The sequence below is a fragment of the Eubalaena glacialis genome, chromosome X (assembly GCF_028564815.1).
Source record: "Eubalaena glacialis isolate mEubGla1 chromosome X, mEubGla1.1.hap2.+ XY, whole genome shotgun sequence".
Lineage (NCBI taxonomy): Eukaryota > Metazoa > Chordata > Mammalia > Artiodactyla > Balaenidae > Eubalaena > Eubalaena glacialis.
In genome coordinates, this window is record NC_083736.1 from 82,942,363 (window position 1) to 82,967,036 (window position 24,674).

General features: G+C 36.9%; 1 pseudogene; it reads right to left on the bottom strand.

The window, feature by feature from the left end:
* The window catches only part of LOC133081832 (survival motor neuron protein-like), a 48,080-nt pseudogene extending 38,216 nt beyond the window's left edge, over positions 1 to 9,864 (bottom strand).
* Between the last annotated feature and the right edge of the window lie 14,810 nt (positions 9,865 to 24,674).

Below are 24,674 nucleotides of genomic sequence, written 5' to 3' on the forward strand. Positions count from 1 at the left end.
ACATATAAACCTTTGATCCATTTTAAGCTAATTGTAGTATAAGGTATGGCATATAGGTTGAGGTTGATGGTTTTTGTTTTTGTTTTGTTTATACAGAGGCATACCCAATTTTCCCAGAACCATTTGTAGAAAGGTTCTTCCTTCTTCCACTGAATTCCTTTTCCATCTTCTAAAAAATCAGTAAGCCATATTTGTATGGGGCGAATAATGGGGTCTTTATTCTATTGTATTGATCAATATGTTTCTCTGTCAATACCACCCTTTCTTTATTACCATAGCTATGCATTAGGCCTTACTACTTAAAGTTATTCCTCTCAGGTTATTCTTCTTTGTCAAAACTGTTTTATCAATTTTAAGGTTTGTGTCTTTCCTGATAAATTTTAGTATAACATTATTTATGTCTACAAAAAACTTGCTGGAATTTTGATAGGATATACATTAAACACTATAGATCAATTTTGGGACAATTAACATCTTTACAATATTGAGTCTTCAAAACCATAGATATGTATGGCTTTCCATTTATTTAGATCTTTGGTCAAAAGAACGAAAAAGTGTACATAATGAAAAGGAAGAAATAAAACTATGTTTTCTGATCTGTATGTTTTTAAATTTCTGTTTTGTGTCTTACTGCAGTATCTAGAATTTCCAGCATTATGCTGCATAAAAGTAGTGAGAGTGAACATCTTTGTCTTATTCCTAATTTTAGTGGTAAAGCATTCTGTCTTTCATCATTAAGCATAATTTTAGCCATATAATTTTTTTTGACAGATGCTATTTATCAAGTTGAGAAAGATCCACTCTATCACATGGTGAGACTTTTTAGTATGAATATTACTGGGTTTTGTCAAATGCTTTTCTGCTTTAATTGATATGATCAAGGGATTTTTCTTCTTTAGCTTGTTAATACTGTGGATTTCATTGATTTTTTTAAAAATTTTGATATTTAACTTTTGTATATCTGGAGTCCCACTTCGTCATTGAATATAGTTAGTCTGACTTTTTGTTCAATTGGATTTGATAATATTTTATTGAGATTTTGCATCTAAGTACATGAGAGATACCGGTCTATAATTTTGTTTTTTTGTGTGGCCATTTTTTGGTTTTGGTATTGGTATACTAGATTCTCAGGGTGATTTGGGAAGTGTTCTCTTCTATTTTCTAAAACAGATTATGTAGGATTGGTGGTTAAACATTTGGGAAATTTTTCCAATGAAGCCATTTGGGCATTGATATTTCTTTTTCTGGAGATTTGTAACTATGAACTGAATTTCCTTAATAGTTATAAGGCTATTGAAGTTATTTATTTTATAGTGGGAGTATTGCAGTAATTTTTGGTTACTGAGGAATTGATATATTTCTTCTAAGGTGACAAATTAATGAACAGAAAGGTTTTCATAGTATTGCTTTATTATCTTTTTAATTAACTGTACATTTTGAAGGGATGCCCCCTGCTTCATTTCTGATATTAGCAAGTTCTGCCAAAAGCAATCCTGAATAAAAGTATTTAGTGAGTAAACAAATAGCTATGATTATGGATTTGTCACAACCAAATATATATATAGCTACTCTTTTTACTTAGTAGATTCCATGGCATTATATAAAAATACATAATTTTACAGTGAAAATCAATGAATAAATATTTTGCTTTTCAGAATCTGTCAAACTAATGAATCCACACAATATAAACCTGCATTCGATATGTCTATGTGTTCTAAGATTACTACTGATTCTTCATGATGGATAAGAATAAGCACATTATTGTGTATTTCACAATTACTAGATTCTTTGTCATGAATGATAGAAACTAAATTTGAATGTCTTAATTTTGAAATGTATAATCTGAGACTTATACACTCTTATTTTGAATTTTTAGCCAAATATTGTACTGAATATCCTGGAAGAATAGAGTAACTACAGAGCATTGTTATTCAATGTCAAGGGCAAGGGGAATTCCAGAGTATTTGTGTCTGAGTAAGTCATTATTAAAAAACTGATTTACTTCCATGGCTTACCTCAGTATCTTGGCAAGTATGGTCCACAATATTGTGAATTTAAGGTTTCAAGTCAAAATAAATCTGACATCTCTATGTCAGAATCAATAAAACCTCCCCAAATGAAAAAGCCCAGGCCCAGATGGTTTCAATGGTCAATTTTACCAAACATTTAATGAAGAATTAATGACAGTTATTCTCAAACTTTTCCAAAAATATAGGAGGATGGAACACTCTCAAACTCATTTTACAAGGCCAGCATTACACTGACATCAAAACCAGAATAAAACTACAAGAAAAGAAAACTACACACCAATATCCCAGATGAATATAGTTAAAAATATTCTGTATAAAATGTTATTGAATCAAACTCAATATTAAAAGGATCATACACAAATTATCCCTTAGATTCAAGGATGGTTCAACATATGCAAATCAATAAATGTGACACACCACATTAATAGACTGTAAGATAACTTATATGATAATTTCAAATGATGCAGAAAAAGCAATTGGCAAATTATATGCTTTCATGATTAAACTTCTCAACAAACTGAGTATAGAAGCACGAGCTGCAACATAATAAATTCCATATATAGAAGCCCATAGCCAATATCACACTCAACAGTAAAAAGTTGAAAGCTTTTCATCTAAGATCAGAAACAAGAAAGTTACCTATTCTCATCACTCCTATTCAGCATAGAAATGAAGGTTCTATCCAGAGCAATGAGGCATGAAAAAAGAAGTAAATGGCATCTAAATTGGAAAGAAAAAGTAAATTTGTCTCTGTTTCCCATGACTTATTACATTTAGAAAATCCTAACAAATTCAGTAAAGTTGCAGAATACAAAATCAACCTATATAAACAGTTGCATTTCTCCACACTTACAATGAACTATCTGAAAAAGAAATAAAGAAAACAAGGCATTCACAACAGCATCAAAAACAATAAAATATTTAGGAATAAATTTCACCAAGGAGTTAAAAGATCTGTATGTTGAAAACTATGCTTTTGAAGAATGAAATTGAATATGACAGAAATAAATGGAAAGATATCCAGTGTTCTTGGATAGAAAGAATTAATATTGTTTAAATATATATACTACCCAAAGCCATCTATAGATTCAATGCAATACCTATGAAAATTGTAATGACTTTCCACTGAAATAAATTTAAAAATACTAGGATTCATAGAAAATTACAAAAGACCACAAATAGTCAAAGCATTCCTGAGAAAGAATAAAGTTGGAGGCATCACACTTCCTGCTTTAAAGCTATGTTATAAATGTATACTAATCAAAACAGTATGGTACTGGCATAAAAATTGACACATGGACTAATAGAACAAAATCAAAATCCCATAAATAAATCCTTTTGCATATAGTCAAATAATATTTGACAAGGGAGCCAACAATATTTAACTGGGGAAAGGATAGTCTCTCCATTAATTGGTGATGGGGAAATGTATATTCACTTGAAGAATAATGAAACTTGACCCTTATCTTACACCTCTCACAAAAATTCAGTTGAAATGAATTAAACAGTTAAACATAAGACCCAAAACCGTAAGACTCCTAGAAGAAAACAAAGGAAAAAAAAATCCTTGACATTGCTCTTGGCAATGATCTTTGGATATGACATCAAAAGCAATGGCAATGAAAGCAAAAGTAAACAACTGATAAGATTACATCAATTAAAAAGCTTCTGCATCACAAAAGAAATAAACAACAAAATAAAAAAGCAACCTATGGAATGGGAGAATATATTTGTAAACCATATATCTTATAAGGGGTTAATATCCAAAATATTTAACGAACATATACAACTTAATAACAGTAACAAAAAAAGCAATAATAATCCAATTAAAAATGGGCAGATATTCTGAAAAAAACATTTCTTCAGAGAGAAATGGTAAAAAGGTATATAAAAAGATGCTCAATAGGACTAATCATCAGGGAAGTGAAGATCAAAACCATAATGTCACCTCACACCTCTTAGCATGGCTATCATGAAAAAGACAAGAGATAACATGTGTTGGCAATGATGTGGAGAAAAGGAAACCCTTGTGCATATTTGGTGGAAAAGTAAATTGGTAAAACCCGTTAAAAACAAAACAGACCCAAAATGGATTCACTTATCTTAAGCCTCACATCAGCAAATCAAGACTTATTCACAGTTTTGACCTTTTCCAGATATGTAAACTTAATCCAGTCAATCAGGAATCACCTGACCAGCACTAGTTAGGTAATCTGCCTGATCGACTCCTGCTATCCCCTAAAGGAAAGTTACCTTGCCATAACAATTCTGCTTTTTTTCCTTTTTGCTCCCATTCCCTTCTGCCTGTAAAAGTTTTTCATTTTGTACAGCTCCTCAGAGCTCCTTCCTGTCTGCTAGATTGAAGAATGTCTGATTCATGAATCATTGCATAAAGCCAATAAAATATTTTTTTTTAATTGAAGTGAAATTGACTTACAAAACCATATTAGTTTCAGGTGTATGACATAGTGATTTGATATGTTTATACATTACAAAATGATCACCCCCATAATTCTAGTTATCATCTGTCACCATACAAAGTTATTACATTATTATTGACTATATTTCCTATGCTGTACACCAATAAAGTCTTTAAAATTTACTCTGTTGAATTTTATCTTTTAAGAAGCCACTGTGGAAAACAGTATGGGGGTTTCTCAAAGAAACTAAAAATAGGATTACCCTATGATGCAGCAATTCCACTTCTGGGTATATATTCAATGGATACAAATTCACTATGTTGGAGAGATGTCTGCACCCTTATGTTCACTGCAGCACTATTTACAATAGCTGAGGTATGGAAACAGCCTAAGTGTCTATCAACAGATGAATGGATAAAGAAAATGTGATATAAATGGAATACTATTGAGTCATAAAAAAGAGGAAAATTCTGTCATTTGTGACAACATTGATGCTGAAAGCTCAGCCTCTGTACACTGATGCCAAATCAAATCTCTGAGACAGAGTTTTGGGTGAAATAGAAAAGAATAGTTTTATTGCTTTGCCAGGCAAATGGGGGCACAGTGGGCTCCTGCCCTCGAAAACTATGTGTCCCTTGAGTGGAACCAGGATCCTGCTCCAAGGCTGTACTATTGTTTCTTGACTGTTCCTCCCTTGACCCTGCATCCCTTCCCTTCCTGGATTAGCAACAATTCGAATCTGCCTTTTGGAACTCAGGGAAGGTCATGGAGGCTGAACAGAAAGGCTCCCTGTGCCCAGGAGCCCCTACAGGGTCCTATTGAGTTTCAATCCCCCCCTTTTTCTTTGATACTCCTCAATCTTGAGGTGAACAGGTGTCAGACAAGAATAAAGAATGATCACTTTGGATAGAGATGTTATCCATAAGCTTGGCAGAGAAACTCGGTTTTAGGGAGACTCAGTTTTAGCCCCCACTTCGGTTTTATCTTTCCCCAAATCTTTCAGGGAACAGAGCAATGACAGTTCTGTCTAATTCCTGCTGAAGTGGAGCATAGTCCTACCTAAATTTGGGGGAAAGGATAGTGAATTAAAAATATTTGAGTTCCAAGTCCTGGATCTGAGTCTTATATAATTAAGATCTCAACCCCTTGGTCTGCTGCTTTAGTGGAACAGACCCATTTAGAGGTAAGAGAAGTAACAAATGGAACTTTAGTAGACAGAATAGATCTCATTTCCTTAAGAATTCAGGGCAATAAGTCTGAAATCCAGTCTGGAACTGTCACTTCAGAGAGACTTGGTGTAGTGAGTTGTTTCCAAACCATTCCCTGTAAGGGGAAAACCCACCAAGGCAATCCTGAAGATGCAGAAATAGGAAGCTGACCATATATATCCAGCAGTTAGAATAATTGAAAGAATCAGTATATGAATAGGCCAGTTGTAAAAAGGTATTTTCTATGGTGTTATGAGGAAAGGCCAGGAATATAAGAATAGATGGAAATAAAGCTCTCATAACACCCATCCTTCTCAAACTCTTCCAAAAAATTGCAGAGGAAGGAACACTCCTAAACTCATTCTATGAGGCCACCATCACCCTGATACCAAAACCAGACAAAGATACTACAAAAAAAAAAAATTACCGACCAATATCACTGATGAATATAGATGCAAAAATCCTCAACAAAATACTAGCTAACAGAATCCAACAACACATTAAAAGGATCATACACCACGATCAAGTGGGATTTATCCCAGGGATGCAAGGATTCTTCAATATACGCAAATCAATCAATGTGATACACCATATTAACAAATTGAAGGAGAAAAACCATATGATCATCTCAATAGATGCAGAAAAAGCTTTTGACAAAATTCAATACACATTTATGATAAAAAACTCTCCAGAAAGTGGGCATAGAGGGAACCTACCTCAACATAATAAAAGCCATATATGACAAACCCACCGCAAACATCATTCTCAACTGTGAAAAACTGAAAGCATTTCCTCTAAGATCATGAACGAGACAAGGATGTCCACTCTCACCACTATTATTCAACATAGTTCTGGAAGTCTTAGCCATGGCAATCAGAAAAGAAAAGGAAATAAAAGGAATCCAAATTGGAAAAGAAGAAGTAAAACTGTCACTGTTTGCAGATGACATGATACTATACATAGAGAACCCTAAAACTGCCACCAGAAAACCACTAGAGCTAATTAATGAATTTGGTAAAGTTGCAGGATACAAAATTAATGCACAGAAATCTCTTGCATTCCTATACACTAATGATGAAAAATCTGAAAGAGAAATTATGGAAACACTCCCATTTACCATTGCAACAAAAAGAATAAAATACCTAGGAATAAACCTACCTAAGGAGACAAAAGACCTGTATGCAGAAAACTATAAGACACTGATGAAAGAAATTAAAGATGATACCAACAGATGGAGAGATATACCATGTTCTTGGATTGGAAGAATCAATATTGTGAAAATGACTATACTACCCAAAGCAATCTACAGATTCAATGCAATCCCTATCAAATTACCAATGGCATTTTTTACAGAACTAGAACAAATCATCTTAAAATTTGTATGGAGACACAAAAGACCCCGAATAGCCAAAGCAGTCTTGAGGGAAAAAAAACGGAGCTGGAGGAATCAGACTCCCTGACTTCAGACTATACTACAAAGCTACAGTAATCAAGACAATATGGTACTAGCACAGAAACAGAAACATAGATCAATGGAACAAGATAGAAAGCCCAGAGATAAACCCACGCACCTATGGTCAGCTAATCTATGACAAAGGAGGCAAAGATATACAATGGAGAAAAGACAGTCTCTTCAATAAGTGGTGCTAGGAAAACTGGAGAGCTACATGTAAAAGAATGAAATTAGAACACTCCCTAACACCATACACAAAAATAAACTCAAAATGGATTCAAGACCTAAATGTAAGACTGAACACTATAAAACTCTTAGAGGAAAACATAGGAAGAACACTCTTTGACATAAATCACAGCAAGATCTTTTTTGATCCACCTCCTAGAGTAATGGAAATAAAAACAAAAATAAACAAATGGGACCTAATGAAACTTAAAAGCTTTTGCACAGCAAAGGAAACCATAAACAAGACGAAAAGACAACCCTGAGAATGGCAGAAAATATTTGCAAATGAATCAACGGACAAAGGATTAATCTCCAAAATATATAAACAGCTCATTCAGCTCAATATTAAAGAAACAAACAACCCAATCCAAAAATGGGCAGGAGACCTAAATAGACATTTCTCCAAAGAAGACATACAGACGGCCACGAAGCACATGAAAACATGCTCAGCATCACTAATTATTAGAGAAATGCAAATCAAAACTACAATGAGGTATCACCTCACACCAGTTAGAATGGGCATCATCAGAAAATCTACAAACAACAAATGCTGGAGAGGGTGTGGAGAAAAGGGAACCCTCTTGCACTGTTGGTGGGAATGTAAATTGATACAGTCACTATGGAGAATAATATGGAGGTTCCTTAAAAAACTAAAAATAGAATTACCATATGACCCAGCAATCCCACTACTGGGCATATACCCAGAGAAAACCATAATTCAAAAAGACACATGCACCCCAATGTTCATTGCAGCACTATTTACAATAGCCAGGTCATGGAAGCAACCTAAATGCCCATCAACAGACGAATGGATAAAGAAGTTGTGGTACATATATACAATGGAATATTACTCACCCATAAAAAGGAACGAAATTGAGTCCTTTGTTGAGACGTGGATGGATCTAGAGACTGTCATACAGAGTGAAGTAAGTCAGAAAGAGAAAAACAAATATCGTATATTAACGCATGTATGTGGAACCTAGAAAAATGATACAGATGAACCGAGTTGCAGGGCAGAAGTTGAGACACAGATGTAGAGAACAAACGTATGGACACCAAGGGGGGAAGACTGCGGTGGGGTGGGGATGGTGGTGTGTTGAATTGGGCGATTGGGATTAACATGTATACAGTGATGTGTATAAAATTGATGACTGATTAAAATAAATAAATAAATTAATTTAAAAAAAAAAGAGGGCTTCCAGTAACCATTTCCATACTTTCATCCTGGTGAGTATAGGGATCACTTCTCCTTTTCTCCATTCTTTTTTTCTACCCACCCCATCCATAGATTGCCACTTTTTTCATTCTTATAAAATCTTATCATTTACTAAAGAAAATCCAGTTATTTTTGTGATACATTCACAAACCCATCCTACTAAGATAACCTCATCTAGCCACTCTCTTCTACCTACCAAACCATGCAGCGTGCAAAGCAAAACTACCCTCAGCCCTCGGTGCACTTGCGTTTGCCAGTCCTCTCTGCCTAACAAGCCTCTCTTCATTCTCTAGACCTTTGTCATTTTACTTCCTCCATGAAGTGTCTGGGACGGTCTCTTTCTGGCTCCCGTGGCCTCCTGGACATGCCCCCTCTGTTGCTATAATCACCCTGTAAAAAAAAAAAAAAAAAGAAAAAGAAATAAAGCTCTCATTTTTCCTTAAGATCTCCCAGTGGGTGAGATGCCCACTTCCCGAGGTCTGTTCAGCTGCTGTCAGCAGGCTCAGTTGGTCAGCCTCAGATAATCTTTTTACTCTAGTGTGATATATCCACAGTTTAACTCCATCCAGGTTTAAGGAGGTGTGAGTAGTAAGGAGGATGTCGTATGGTCCCTACCATTTTTCCTCCAGCTGTTGCTCAGTTTCTTGTTCTTTCCAAACTTTCATCAGCACCCGGTCTCCTGCTTTGAAGGGATGCAAGGGAGCTTCCAGGTGAGGGGGAGACCTGTGGGACACAAACTTATGCATAGCAATTAACAATTGATTAACCTGTTGTACATACTGTTTATTTTATTTATTTATTTTACTTCCTGTGTTAGAAATATTTCTCTTCTTCGTTTACTCTTAGGAGCAAAGTGTGGTCTCCTGTATATAATTTCATAAAGACTCAATCCTAGCTTGTTTCTAGGGGCCACCATATATGAAGGAGAGCAATTGGCAAAAGCTTTTTCCATTTTAGATGAGTTTCTTGGCATAGGTTGGCGAGAGTTTTCTTCAGCCTGTGATTCATCTTCTCAGCCTTTCCCGTAGATTGGGGTCTCCATGCTGAGTGAAGTTCCCATTTTATACCTAAAGCTTTATTTTACTGTTAGTGCTATTTCTACAATGAAAGCATATCCATTGTTGTTCTGAATAGTTAGAGGGAAGGCCATACCTAGGAATAATGTCCTTAAGAAGGGCTTTTGTCACTTCCTATGCTTTTTCCGTTCTGGCTGGGAAGGCCTCTCCTCAACCTTGATCCAGGTGTAATCCTCATAAATCTTAGGAAAAATCTCGTTGGAGAGGGTGGGGGAATTTTTAAATCCTTGTGCCATCTCGAATCTGGCATAGCTCAGAAAATTCAAGTGTACAACAATACAGGAATGAGTCTGAAATCACATCCACAGTGGTCACCTAGTTTTACCATAATTACTCCTTTTTGACTTTTAAATGCATTCCCCTCTTCACTGTCAAAGCAGATGTACAATGTATGTCTGAAAGGCCACAAAACAGGCTGCTTTTTAAAGTTAAACCATGTATAGGCCAGAGTGACTTCCCTGTACCTCAATACATGCAGATTTTTTTTTTCATTTCCACTTCTGATTGCAAGTCTTTCAACAGAAGACATCAATGATCAAAATATCTGTCCCTTGGTGCTGGGGTGATTCAGCTGTTTGCCCCAGGTGTAGATCATGCCCCTCGGTGCTAGGCCTTCTTTGTGTTTGCCTTGTCGATCCACTTTGCAGGAAAACTGATCAGGTATCATGAACAAGCTCAGAGGTATGTTAATGAGGATATGCTTTATAAGTGATGCATTTTATCATTTATACCCAATTGTCACATGAGCATTGTACTCGTGTTTTTAGCAATAGACCTAAAACAAGCAGTGATACATCATGAGTAATTACACTCTGATAACTCCTCTAGGAAATTTTCCTTTCCTCCTAAACATCAGGGCAAAATTGTGGCTAATACAATGACTTTCATAAATACACACTTCAATTAACAGAACTAGAATTTCATATCTATTGAAACATAATCCTTTTCTTTAAAATTACCCTCATCTTCATAACCCAAGAGTCTCCAATTTCTGAAGGGCCAGGCAGAGAGAAGAGAAAGATATTTCAATTTTACCTACAGAGGTGTAATTTACCCAATTGCTCTAAGTCATAAGTAGCTTGAGGGGAAGGGCTTCCCTATGTCTAGAAAATCATAAACGTTATTTACCAGTTCACTCAGTAACTAATCCTTTTGTTAACATTTTATGAATTTATCAGATTCTCCATTAAGATTTTTAAAATTTCTTACCTAGTTCAGCGGAATGATGTGAAATTTATCAGAGACCTATATTTGTCAAAAGGATCCTTTGCATAAATCTTCTTGAAGATAAAACACTTTTGAAAAAGCATCAGAGTACAACAATAACTATCTATAAATGATAGAAAGACTTAAGAGGGCATGGTTAACCATCTGATTACAATGTAATCGGTAAAGAAACTTGGTTACAATAGCTGGGATTACGTTTAATTTAACTGATTATATTTAATTTAACATACCAAATAATCCTAGTTAAGTATTTCTCTCTGAGATGACTCAGGGGCCCTCTGAAGCATCTCAAAGTTAGCTGGAGGTCAAAATAATTTTTAGAAACTGCCAAACAATACTTACTGATTTAACCAAAGAGAAAAGATTTCAACGGCAAATGAAGATCACTTAAAGGCAAAGGAACTTAACAAACTGTTATCAAAAGCAACATTCCAAGAAAAGTTTGGAGGGAGAAACCAAATTTAATCTGTTCCTAGCCCACTCCCAACAAAATCCATTTACCCAACTAAATTTCCTTTTCTGCAGACCTTATACAACTTTCTGTATCCATATTATTTTGGCCCTCTCTTTTCCATTCAAAAGCAACCAACTCTAGGGCAAAAAATCACTGATTTTTTTCCTTTAAGAAAACACAGTGCCATTCCTCATAACTTCTTTTGTTCAAAACACACATCCTACTTTCCTTAAGCATCCATGAATTGTCTTCTACACCAGGACTCTGTAGATTGATAAACATAAATGCCAATAATTTCTAAAGACATGTGCTGTCTTATAGAGAATATCTCAGGGTGGCACCAAATACCTTTAGTTTCCTAAATGCCTTTAGTCTCTCTGCAAAGGGAAGCCAATACTCAGTAATTAATGTTTCAGTATCCTTTTTATTTTATTTTTATTTTTATTTATTTATTTATTTTTGGGTGTGTTGGGTCTTCGTTTCTGTGCGAGGGCTTTCTCTAGTTGCGGCAAGCGGGGGCCACTCTTCATCGCGGTGCGCGGGCCTCTCACTATCGCGGCCTCTCTTGTTGTGGAGCACAGGCTCCAGACGCGCAGGCTCAGTAGTTGTGGCTCACGGGCCTAGTTGCTCCGCGGCATGTGAGATCTTCCCAGACCAGGGCTCAAACCCGTGTCCCCTGCATTGGCAGGCAGATTCTCAACCACTGCGCCACCAGGGAAGCCCTCCTTTTTATTTTGAAATGACCTACCTATTCAATAAACTTCCATCATTTAACTTAATTCTAAAATTTTAAGTTACCGAGTATCTGAAGGGATTATTCTTAAGTAGACATTCCTAAAATAATCATTCCTAAAGAGTTTACCTAAAAGCTCTTATCTCATTTGCATTACTTAACATTGTTCACTCTAAAGGCATGTCTATATTAATCAAACCAACAAGCTTAAGCCACCTTCAATAGCAAATATAAATTCAGTACTGAATATTTCCCAGATCATGTGCTCCTAAAATTTATCTTAGCCAATTTTCTAGATATTTAGATTTAATTTGTAAGTGCTTACTTTTGAGCCAGTTAAATAGAGCTCATTTACAAGTTAAGTTTTACATAAAGCCAGAACCAGAAATCTCACAGTTTTTCAACTTGAGTTTAAAAAGGCCTTCTTTCCTTACCTTCTTCTTCAGTCTCAGGAACTAGAGATGGTCTAGATAGATAAGTGTTCTGGAGGGCCCAGGTACAGTAGGAGAGAAATAACAACTCCTTTTCATGGGAGAATAGCTGAAAATCTCCCAGTTTTGTAAAAATACCCAAGGGGGGAGGGTTACAAGATGGAACAGAGCTCTGGTTACCCATAACAATGTTATTCCAAAACAGAAAATCCCAACCAATATTCTGCCTCAAGCAAAGCCTGACACAATAGGGAAGGGTACCCTGGTGTTGTCACATGTGAACCCTGTTATTTATCTCAACCGGTCATTGCAAGTACTGACACACATACATACAAACAACAAAACATGGTCCCACAAACCAAAGATCAGACAAGGTATAGCCTGAAGATTTCATTTCCATTCCCAGTCAGAGGACTCAAAGTGGCTTGCAATGAGCGGGTAGAGTTTTCTCACTCTGTGCAAGCTAGAGTGGCTCACCCCAAAACAATACACACAAAAAACAACCACAAATGACAGATAGGCTATGGCCTCACAGACAGAAAATCAGAGGTATAGTTTAAAAATTCCACTTCCACTCCCAGACAGAGGCTTTCAAACATATTGGCTCAGTTCTTGAAAGGGAACAAACCCAGAGTTGGGCTCTCAGGGAACACAGAGTGGCTAGTCCAGATGGAGCGGAGAGAATTCCCAGCCTTTCTATTCTTGTGACAATACAATTCTACCTGAAGATAATAATTTAGGCTACCATACAAAGGCCATCTCTCCTCACTTTTAGGAATATACATTGGCCAAACAGAATTACAATAGAATCTCATTCTTTTTAATCATAGATTCATAGCTATAGGTTGACCAATCTGACAAATTTTTCCCCAGGAGGCTATCAGGTAGGATTAAAGAAGCATTTTCCATGTTTGATCGATAGAACACTCACACGTGGACCAAGAACAAATCAAAATCCTTGCCAGCAACGGACGCCTTAAACCAAAAACCAAAAACCAAGCAGCACAAGGCTCAAATCGGCTTCCAAGCCCCACTTAGCCCATGACCTCTGTCCAAGCAGTGCACCTTCAAAATGGGATTCCCTGGAATGGAAAATCCCCCAAATGGGAACCAAGGCTCCCTGAAACAGACAGGGCCAAAGGGGCCTCGGGTACACACCAGGGGACTTATCCAAATGCTGGCCAAGGTGTTGTGACATCCCAAATGCTACTTTTCTGCTTTCCCAAAATAATTCCTTGGAGTAGGAAGTCCAGGGCGGTACAGGTAGGAGGAAAAGAGGAACGTCCTCAAGGCAAAGATGGCCTTGGCAGCTGCTAGGGAAGCCCTTTTTCCACCATCTACTCCTGCCTTGGAGTTCCAGCTGCTGGATGTTAAATAGGGTATGACTGGGGCTTGGCCTTTCCAGGCAAGTGTCCCAGGCAATCTGACCTCTAAGGAATTCTCCAACCCTCCACTCTCTCAAAAGAGGCTGGCATGGAGAAAACAGCAGAGTATCCAATCAAGCGAGGGGACCACCCCCCTCGCTGGGACCATCCCCAAATCAGCCCCATGCTGGGTGCCAAAATTGATGCTGAAAACTCAACCTCTGTACACTGGTGCCGAATCAAATCTCTGAGACAGAATTTTGAGTGAAGTAGAAAAGAATAGCTTATTGCTTTGCCAGGCAAAGGGGGACACAGTGGGCTCCTGCCCTCGAAGACGATGTGTCCCTTCAGGTGGTACCAAGACCCTGCCCCAAGGCTGTACTATTGTTTCTTGACTCTTCCTCCTTTGACTCTGCATCCCTGTCCTTCCTGGATTAGCAACTGTTCGAATCTGTGCTTTGGAACTCAGGGAATGTCATGGAGGCTGAACAGAAAGGCTTCCCGTGCCCAGGAGGGGAAGACCTACAGGTTCCTGCTTAGTTTCAACATGGCTGGGGTTGGGGGCATTTTGCTGATTGAAATAAGTCAGACAGAGAAGGACTAATACTGTATGATCTCACATGTGAAATCTAAAAAACAAAACAAAACAGAACAAAGAATCCCCACCAAACTCATAGAAAAATATATTTGTGGTTACCAGATATGGGAGCTGAGAGGTGGGGGAATTGAATGAAGGTGGTTAAAAGGTATTAACTTCCAGTTATACAATAAACAAGTATTGGTGATGTATTGTACTATATGATTTCTATGGTTATCACTGTTGCATGGTATATTTAAAAATTGCTGAGAGATTAAACCCTAAAAGTTATCATCACAAAGAAAACAATTCTAACTATATGAGAAGATAGATGTTAACTAAACTTATTTTTATAAACATTTTAATGTATGTATATCAAGTCATTATGCAGTATACCTGTATACCTTAAACTTACATAGAGCTGTATGCCAAGTAAATCTCAATAAAACTGAAACAAAAAATGCTGTGCTTTAGGAGACCCCTTTTGAATGTACACCCCATAGAACTATAGGGGAGGATAAGTCCTCCTCTACTGTCTTTGAGACTCTGGCTGGGCCAAAGAGTGAAACTGACATAAGAGAGATTAATAGGTGAAAAGCACACAAATTTTACTGAATTTTTACATGTACATGGGAGCCTATACAAGAGAATGAAAACTCAAAGAAGCAACCAAAGGAGGAAGCTTTTATGCCTTTTAGGGAAAGAAACAATAGATATGTGAAGAAATGACAAGATAAAGTGGTATGGGCAATGGGAAGTAAATAGTGAAGAATTAACAAGGTTTGTTTATATAATCTTCTTGGCCCTAAATTTTCTATCTCTGATGATAAAGATATCTTCCTTATTCCTGGTACAAGGAGGGTATCTTTCACATGGGAGACTTATCTCGTGCTTTCAGGGAAGAAGGACAAGGTGGGGCGGTCAGAGTAATCTTCTTGCTTCTTTGTTTTCTCAAATGTCTTTAGCTTAAGATATTCAGTATGCCAAGGTGCCATGTTTTGGGGTAGCATGTCCTAAACCCCGTCATAACTTTATTGTGCAAACTTAAGCCACAGTTCTAGAAACCTTATTGAAGTTGGTGCTTCAACTTTCCCTCATAGGCTTTACAGAAGCTAATGAAACATTAGGTTAATTAATAAGAGAATGGAGAAAGGCAGAGAGGAGAATCAAAGGTCTTGTTCCAGCAAAGTGGTAATTTTTAAATGATTATTAAGAAATAAGGTTAATAAAGAAAATGTTGATAGAGGTGAAACAAAGAGGAAAAAGAAAGTGGAGATTCATCCTAGCAGGATGAAAGTCTTTAGATGGTTATTAAGAAATGAGACCAACCCCCCCCCCCGACAAAACAGATATTGATGGAGTTGAAACAACGGTCCTAATACAGTACCACCTAAAGTTGGGCAGGCCAAAGGACTCTCTGTTAGTTCTCCAACATTAAGGAACCCCAGAGAAATGCACTTCATTAACCCCAGTTAGGAGAAATTTAATAAGCAGGAAGGGAAAGCTTACAATGATAAACCTGACCTGTTATATCTTGGGACCATAGTCAGGCAGATTACCAAGATAAAGACGGACAAAAGAGCCAAGTTTCCTTGGCTCAACTCCCTGCTGGGAACCCAAAGCCTTATGTACCCAAGTGGGTAAATGGTTGAGGAGTAGAGAAAATACATTTCTGGGACCCCTTGATATGGCAGCCTCATGCACTGTGGAACTATTAATGAAACCCTGATGTGGGCTACAATTAGATTGAGAGAATGTAAGAGTTGATAGGATTATTAAAATTAGAATGTTTAAACAGGCTTTATGTAAAGAAATTGTGTCTCTCTTACCTGAATGTTTTATGGGAATGGATATTGTAAAACTAAAAGTTGTTGTATGAAGTCACAATGAAGGTTACATTTAGGATGTAAGGTTTATTGGGATTAAGGTAAAATTTGGGGGAATTAGTATGTTTGAGTAGGCTTTATATGAAGTGGTAATGCCTCTTTTACCTGCATGTATTATGGGCATGAGTAGTGTGTCTGACTGGGGAACATTTACCCTACCTAGTATAAAACAGAAGATATATAAACCTGTTCTTCAAGCAATATTATTTGACCATGGTAACTGGAGACCATTAAGATTGCCTGAGTTTACACATTGTAGAATAGAAGCTTAAGTGCTGATAAAAACAAATTCTCTGTACAACATCCCTGTGTAAAACTTATACTGAAACTTATGGCACAAGTCTGTGTCTCTCAGCTATGACTACTGGGACTTTGAAAGAGAGAATTTCCATTTGAGGAAGAATCAGCTTGCTTTTGGACATTAATTAAAACTATCCCTAAAACTGAAGGACATAAAACCAGTTTGAAGCCTGAAATACCAATGATGTCTTGAGTGAAACTGAAAAACACTCTAATGGAAAGGACAATGTCCAGAAGAGTTCCAGAATAAAATGGAAATGGTTAATACAATATCATGCTAGTGGGGGAAAGCAAAGAGGATATATTAATTAGCAGGGAGACTGTTTTACTTTAGGATTGACTATGGAATTACCTGAGGAGCTGACAAAACTGATTACCACATGAACAGTACCCTATGAACAGCTCTTGATTGACCAACAAAGAGCTACTTCGTTTACAGATAGCAGTTCCAAGATGAATGAAATGGTTTCCTGTTTGGAAAGCTACACATTAAGACCAGTGGATGGAAATACTGATTGAAGAAGACAAAAAACAAATCAGTTCAGTGAGCTAAATTGTATTCTGTTTCCTGGCAGAGATGGAATGATTGAACAGTGATGAAAGTTCCTCTGTTTGAATTTTTACTGACTCATGGACAGTGGCGAATGGCCTGGGCATATGGCGAGGCAGAAGAGCAATTGAGAAGGGATGCCTATATGGGGCATGACCCTATGGAAATCTCTATGGAAAAATTTTGGGTGCATTAAAGTAGGATATGTCTATGTCCATCAGAAGAAGTAGTATTTTTGCCTGCAATATAGACCAGCACAGTGGCTGAACCTAATGTTCTTCCCAAAGGTGGAAAAGTTTGGTTTAAGAGAAATAGTGGCTAAGAGTAAATAAATCAATAAATGGGTTATGTAACTGTTACCGAGTCCAGGTTCGCTCTGCTTGCCGCCCAACAGGCCAATAACTCAGGAGATGAGGTGTTGAGGCGAGGAATACGACTTTATTTGGAAAGCTGGCAGACAGAGAAGATAGCAGACTCGTGTCTCAAAAGAACCATCTTATCGGGGTTTGGATGCCAGTTTCTTTTATAGCACAGAGAGGGGGAGGAGATGAGGAAGTAAAGTAAAAAGGCCATAAGTTTTGCAAATATCCCCTGGAATGGCCAGGCACAGGGAGGGGATGTGTTAATTTCTTCTTTCTTGCAACCATCCACAGGTGGGCAGGGTCGGGATGCTTCCCTGGACAAAGGCACTTTGGTTTAACATTCAGGCAGAGGGGGGCAGGGTTCCCCAAGGCGGACCATTATGTATAGACAGTATCCTTTTAGTGAACAAAAGCAGTGGAAAGCAAAGGTTAAAGTAAAAGAAACAGGTCCAACATGTAGTCAGATTTGGCTCTTCCCTGTTATATAATGAGGGAAACTCGATATTACATTAACACATCAAAAAAGGCTAAGAGCAAGAGATGATATTATCTCTTAGTTCATTTATACCAGATGCCTGAAAGGATGAAGTCATATATTGCTGAGACTACTCTTTCTTTTGGAACCTGAGAAGACTGATTGAAAACCTGCAAACCTAATTGGCCTAATCTTGGGAGACATTTTCATATGAAATAATGATGGGTTGAGTAATTAATATGACTGCATAATTTTCTATTAATGTGCCAGCATCTTTAGACTTTTATAATTATTTTGTTGTGTCACCTGAAAAAAAAAAGCACAACCTAAAAGTTGACAATTATATATTATTAGGTGGACTTTCTGAGGACTCAAGCCTAGGTTGCAGCCTCTCAGATAGCTCTGAGTGACTGCTTCAAAGAGGTGAGGGAGGAACCAGGATATAAAGGGTTTTTTTGCAACAAAAACCAAGTAGTCAAAAAAAAAAAAAAAAAACCAAGTAGTCAGAACATCAAAAGATTACTGTTAATTAAAGAAAACCAGACATCTCAAGTTAAGGAATTTAGTGCTTTTCTATGTATGGGAAGATGCAAGAGTCTGGTTTTACTGAAATCATTTCTTTGATATGCACCTTAGCTATCTAGAGCCAGTATCCTGTACTTTCCCAATCTGAGTCCACTCATGGTACCTCGTTGGGCGTGGCTGCAGTGGCTGAGGGCTTGGTAGTGGGCAGCCAATTTGTCTACATACTGAATTCCCTCAGGACTCACCGTGGGGGCAGTGGAAGTGGCTGATGGCTTGATGGCCATAGCATCATTTGTTTGCTAATATGGCGGGCAACATTTTTTCATCCACATATGCTAATGAGATGACTAGTGACTGAGGCACCTAGATAGCTCTAGGATTGGGGCTGGTCACCAGAAAAACCAAAGTATGATTAGAAGGTTAGAATTTTCCACCCCACCCCTGAACCTCCAAGGAGATGAGAGAGGCTAGAGATTGAGGTAATAATTGATCATACCTATATGATAAAGTCTCCATAAAAATCCCTAAACTATGGGGTTTGAAGAGTTTCTGGGTTGGTGAGCACATCCACATACTGGGAGGGTGGTGTACCCCAACTCTATGAAAACAAAACCTTTTGTATTCAGGACACTTCTGGACCTCACCCTATGTACTTCTTCATCTGACTGTTAATCTGTATCCTTTATTAAGTCCTTCATAATAAACTGGTAAATGTGTTTGCCTGAGTTCTAAGAATTGTTATAGCAAATAATCCGAACTGAGGAGGGGGTTGTGGGGACCCCTGATTTATAGGTAGTTGGTCAGATGTACAGATGACAACCAGAGACTTGTGTCTGACATTTGAAGTGAGGGCAGTCTTGTGGGACTGAGCCCTTAATCTATGGGGTCTGCACTAACTCCAGGTAGTTAGTGTCATAAATGAATTGTAAGACACTCAATTGGTGTCTGGAGAGTTGGGAAATTGGTTGGTGTGGGTAAAACATACACATATTTGGTGTTGAAATGTTTATGAATGGAAAAACAGAGTTTCTCTTTACATCATTAAAAATGTCATGTTTATATACAAAAATAAAGCAATGCGTATATAAACAAAGCAAATAATTAAAACAAAAATGAATATTTCCTTATAACTGGAGTATTTCTCCTGATGTAAATGTATATTCCAGGCATGTCTCTCTTAGGTCTGATTTAGTTGTATTAATTTCTGCTATAAACCTGTGAAAAAACATGACTTCTCTGGGTCTCTCTTTTCTCATCTGGCATATTCCTGCCTTAACTATTTGGCAGAGTAAGTGTATATGTTTTAATAACTAGATAAGATTTTCACTTGCATATAATTGGGTGCCTCTGGAATTCAAAAGGGGCTTGTTCCTTTAAGTATATGCAACATTTCCTCACATAATCTCACTCACTCAAATAATTTGCATCATTTTTGAAGCAAAAACTTTAATTCAGTTTTATTTCCTATCACCATGAATTCCAGATAAGTGAATTCCCAAAAAATTATCTTTGTTTTTCAGAGCAACACACACTTGGGTTTTGAAAATAAAGTGCCATAGTCAAAACTTGAGATTTTGAGTAAAGTGGTTTCACATTACAGCTCTGCCACTTACTAATTACAAAAGTTTGGACTCGAACTTAGCTTTTAATTGACTCAGTATCCATATCTATGTAATGGGAATAAAGCTGTATTTAGTAGGGGGTTAAATGAGACAATGATGCAAAATGTCTCAACACCATGTCTGGACATAGTGATTACTCAACAAATATTTTGTTATTGTGTATTCATGTTGGCTAAGAGGCCTACCAGCATGGCACTGTTTATCTACAATCTAAATAGTCCATTCAAAATAATTAAGTCTTGATTACATTTAAGTTTTAGCCAGGGGAAATAGCATTAAAATAGCAAATCAGGCACAGTACCAAATTCAATTTAGACATTAATTTAAAAATAATGCATTGGTTGTGGAAACATTAGCTCCTTTAACATACATCTGAAATCTTAGTGGCTTAATAGGTAAGAAACTTATTTTTCATTCACGTAAAGTCTAATTGGTAGCAAGTGTTGAGAGGGTCTTATTATTTTCTATCATTCTGGAACCCATAATTAAGGAGGCTCTGCCATCATTGGCTTCCAGGGTTGCCCCGGAGGTCAAGGTCCCACTGGTAGAAGTGGGAAATGAAAGTGAAGAATAACATGGGAGAGGTTTTTATGAGGCATGCCTAGAAGTTGCATTCATCATTTATGGTCACATTCTACTGGCCTGAACTCAATCTCAATCCATAGTAGTACTAATACCTAATTGCAAAAGAGCCTGGGAAATCTAACTGATCTGTCTATGCAAGAGGAAAAGGAAGCAATTATATTGATCAGGTAGGCAATCTCTGCCACACTGAATAAATTAACAAAATCACACAATTCCAGAAGTACACTATTACTACAGAAGGCTTTTTGGAAAGTTGGAGACCATTTGAGCTGTAAATTTATGCATAACTTGATTCGATGAGAAAAAATATTCCAACACAAAAGGATATCTTCATCCCTTTATCTTTGGAATTACTGATTTGTTTGCTTATCTGAGACAAAGTGTTATTTATTTCAGAGGTCAAATATAAGTTTTCTTTACGCTAAAGAAGTTATATGCATTCATTCATAGTAAATCCATTTTTATACATACCTGTATTTTCTTCCTATAATAATTTTCTCTGCAAACACCAGAAAATAATCCTCAATTTCCCTGCATACACCCGCTATTAATGAAATCTCCTTGCTAAGTAATGCATGTTATTGAAAGAATAATCTGATGAAAAAAATTTTTTTTACTGTGGCTCTTATATAACCAGCAGATTCACAATAATCAAGTCTTAAGTGAAATAGCACTGGGTAAACAAACAAATAAAATTATGACAGCCACATAGATTAATTACCCAGTGACTAGTATCAATGCCTGGTCCATTTCAGGCAAAATCAAAGTATATGACTATATTATATTATTATGTAATAAAGTATTTTTAAAAATCCTAAATTGTGTATCATATATTTTATTGACAGTAGATAAGCATGTCCCCACTACACACACACACACACACACACACACACATCTTCACACTTGTATATGTATATATGTATGCGATTGATTCAATAATATTTATTTCCTGTAATACTATTTGTTGAGTATAATATTTGCTTATATAAGTCTAGTATATGTTAAGTTGTTTAGAACTAGATGAGTATATTTTAAAATTTATTTTAAATTTCTAAGAAAACTTTTACAACATGCTTTATATATTTACAAACATTAGTTATGAAGTCACTGATATATTGCCACAATTAACTATATCTCTTCTGTATATATTTTGCAAAAATGCATATATTTTACTAGAGAATTAGAAAAAGAATGCATAAATTGATAGCTCTTTTCACATGTAGTTTTTTTGCAACCATAAGATTATGTTTCTCTCTTCCCAGCTTAGTAATTGTGGGGTGATGAATGGCTAGACTTAATTAGAATAAACTTTAAAATTCTAATCTGCAGCATTCTTCTGTGATCTTCCACTGTAAATTATAACCCTCATTGATATACCTTGTCTTAGAATCCCTAAATATATTTTAGCCTGTAATATACAGTGATTATATATTTTTCTGCTCTCTAGTATTTTTGACTATTATGGCTCTGTGAATAGTTTCTCCCTGATTGAATTGGAAGCTCTTTGAATGTAGGTATAATACTTTTTCCTCTTGAATCCCCCAAAGAATCTAGCACGGTGATTGTTGTGGAAGTTAATACTGTTGTTCAGGCTTCAGAGGCAATAATAGGCCTTTGACCAGACAAAGACCTTAAAGGGAGCTATGTGCCAAACTGTTAGACTATGTGCAGGTCAGCAGAAATGGCACTAGCAAGTCCTGAGAACCAACAGATAAGGAAGGGAGTAAGTCACGAAGCTTCCTGGACCTTAAGAATCTGGCCAGTTCCCAGGGATCAGCAAACATTCTGAGACTTAGGGCTAGAGAGCAAAGCATTTCTGATAATAGCCAGAGCTGCATATTTGTACGTAAGCTGGTGATTATCAGCTTGTGGGTTAGCGTTAAAAGCAGGACTCCTTTGAGCAGTACTCTGAAGTCTCACCCATGGGATGGACGCACTGCCCGGGACCTTCCAACTGGGACTCCAGATCGCTGTTCCAGGAACTTCCCAACGTTGCTTGGATCTGGATGTAGGTGCTTCCCCAATTTGGTGATGTATATACATTTATTTCTTGCTGTGTTGCTTGTCCTTATGCTGTAACACTGGGACTCCAGATTGCTGCTGCTTGGCTCTGGATGTAGGTGCTTCCCCAGTTTGGTGATGTATGTACATTTAACTCTCTCTCTATTGTAACTTACTACTAATATAATAAGTTTCCTTATTTTTTGCTTATTAAAGTGTGGAGTGGTTATTTTGCCAGTGAATCCTCTGAACCTGAAGCTAAAAGTAAGTCTTTTGGCAAAACAGTGATCTACACAAAACATTTGTCAACTCAAGTGCTAGTGAATATGTGAAAAAAAGAAATCCTTTTACATTTTTGGTGGGAAGGTAAATTGGTACAGTGACTATGAAAAACAGTATGGAGGTTCCTCAAAGAAATAAAAATAGAATTACCATAAGATCTAGCAAATCCAGTATTGAGTATTTATCCAAAGGAAACAAAATCACTATCTGGAAAAGATATCTGCATTCTTATGTTAATTGCAGCATTGTTTACAATAGCCAAGACATGGAAATAACTTAAATATCCAACAACAGATGAATGGAGAAGAGTGGCTGAAATGGTATACTAGGAAGACCATAGGCTCACCTCCTCCCATGGACTCAACAAAATTACAACTTTTTATAGAGCAACTATCTATGAGAATGACCTGAAAACAAGCAGAAAAGATTTTCCACAACTAAGGAGATAAAGAAGGAACCACAATGAGATGGGTAACAGGGGTGAAGGTACATTATAATCAAGACCTAAACCCCTGGGTAGATGACCCACAAATGGGAGGTTAATCACAATTGCAGAGGTTCTCCCCAAGGAGAAGGGACTGAGCCCCACATTGTGCTCCCCAGCCTGGGGATCCTGCACCGGGAATACAAGCCCCCAGAACATTTGTTTTTTAAAACTATACTGAGATCCCACTACACACCCACTTAAATGGCTGTGATCATAAGGACTGATGACAGCAAGTGGCAGTGAAAATGTGGAGAAGAAAAGACAACCCCTTCAGAAAGTAGTGTTAGCAAAGCTGGACAGCCACATGTAAATCAATGAAGTTAGAACACTCCCCAACTCCATATACAAAAATAAACTCAAAATACTTAAAGACAAATTTAAGACAGGACACCATAAAACTCCTAGAAGAGAACATAGGTAAAACATTCTCTAACATAAATCATAGTAATGTTTCCTTAGGGCAGTCTACCAAGGCAATAGAAATAAAAGCAAAAATAAACAAATGGTACCTAATCAAACATACGATTTTGCACAGCATAGGAAACCATAAACAAAATGAAAAGATACCCTATGGACTGGGAGAAAATATTTGCAAATGATGTGAACAACAAGGGCTTAATATCCAAAGTATAAATACAGCTCATACAACACAATAACAACAAAATAACCCAATAAAAAATGAGCAGAAGACCTAAAGAGACATTTCTCCAAAGAAGACATACAAGTGGCCAATAGCCACATGAAAAGATGTTCAAAACTGCTAATTATCAGAGAAATGCAAATAAAAACTACAATGAGGTATCACCCCACACTGGTCAGAATGACCATCTTTAAAAAGTCTATAAATAATAAATGCTGGAGAGGGTGTGGAAAAAGGGGAACCCTCCTACACTGTTGCTGGGAATGTAAATTGGTGCAGTCACTATGGAAAACAGTATGGAAGTTCCTTAAAAAACTAAAAATAGAGTTACCATATTATCCAGCAATCCCACTCCTGGGCATACATTAAGAAAAGACAAAAACTCTAATTCAAAAAGACACATGCACGCCAATGTACACAGCAGTACTATTTATAATAGCCAAGACAGGGAAGCAACCTAAGTGTCCATCCACAGATGAATGGATAAAAATGATGTGGTATACATATACAATGGAATACTACTCAGCCATAAAAAGAATGAAATA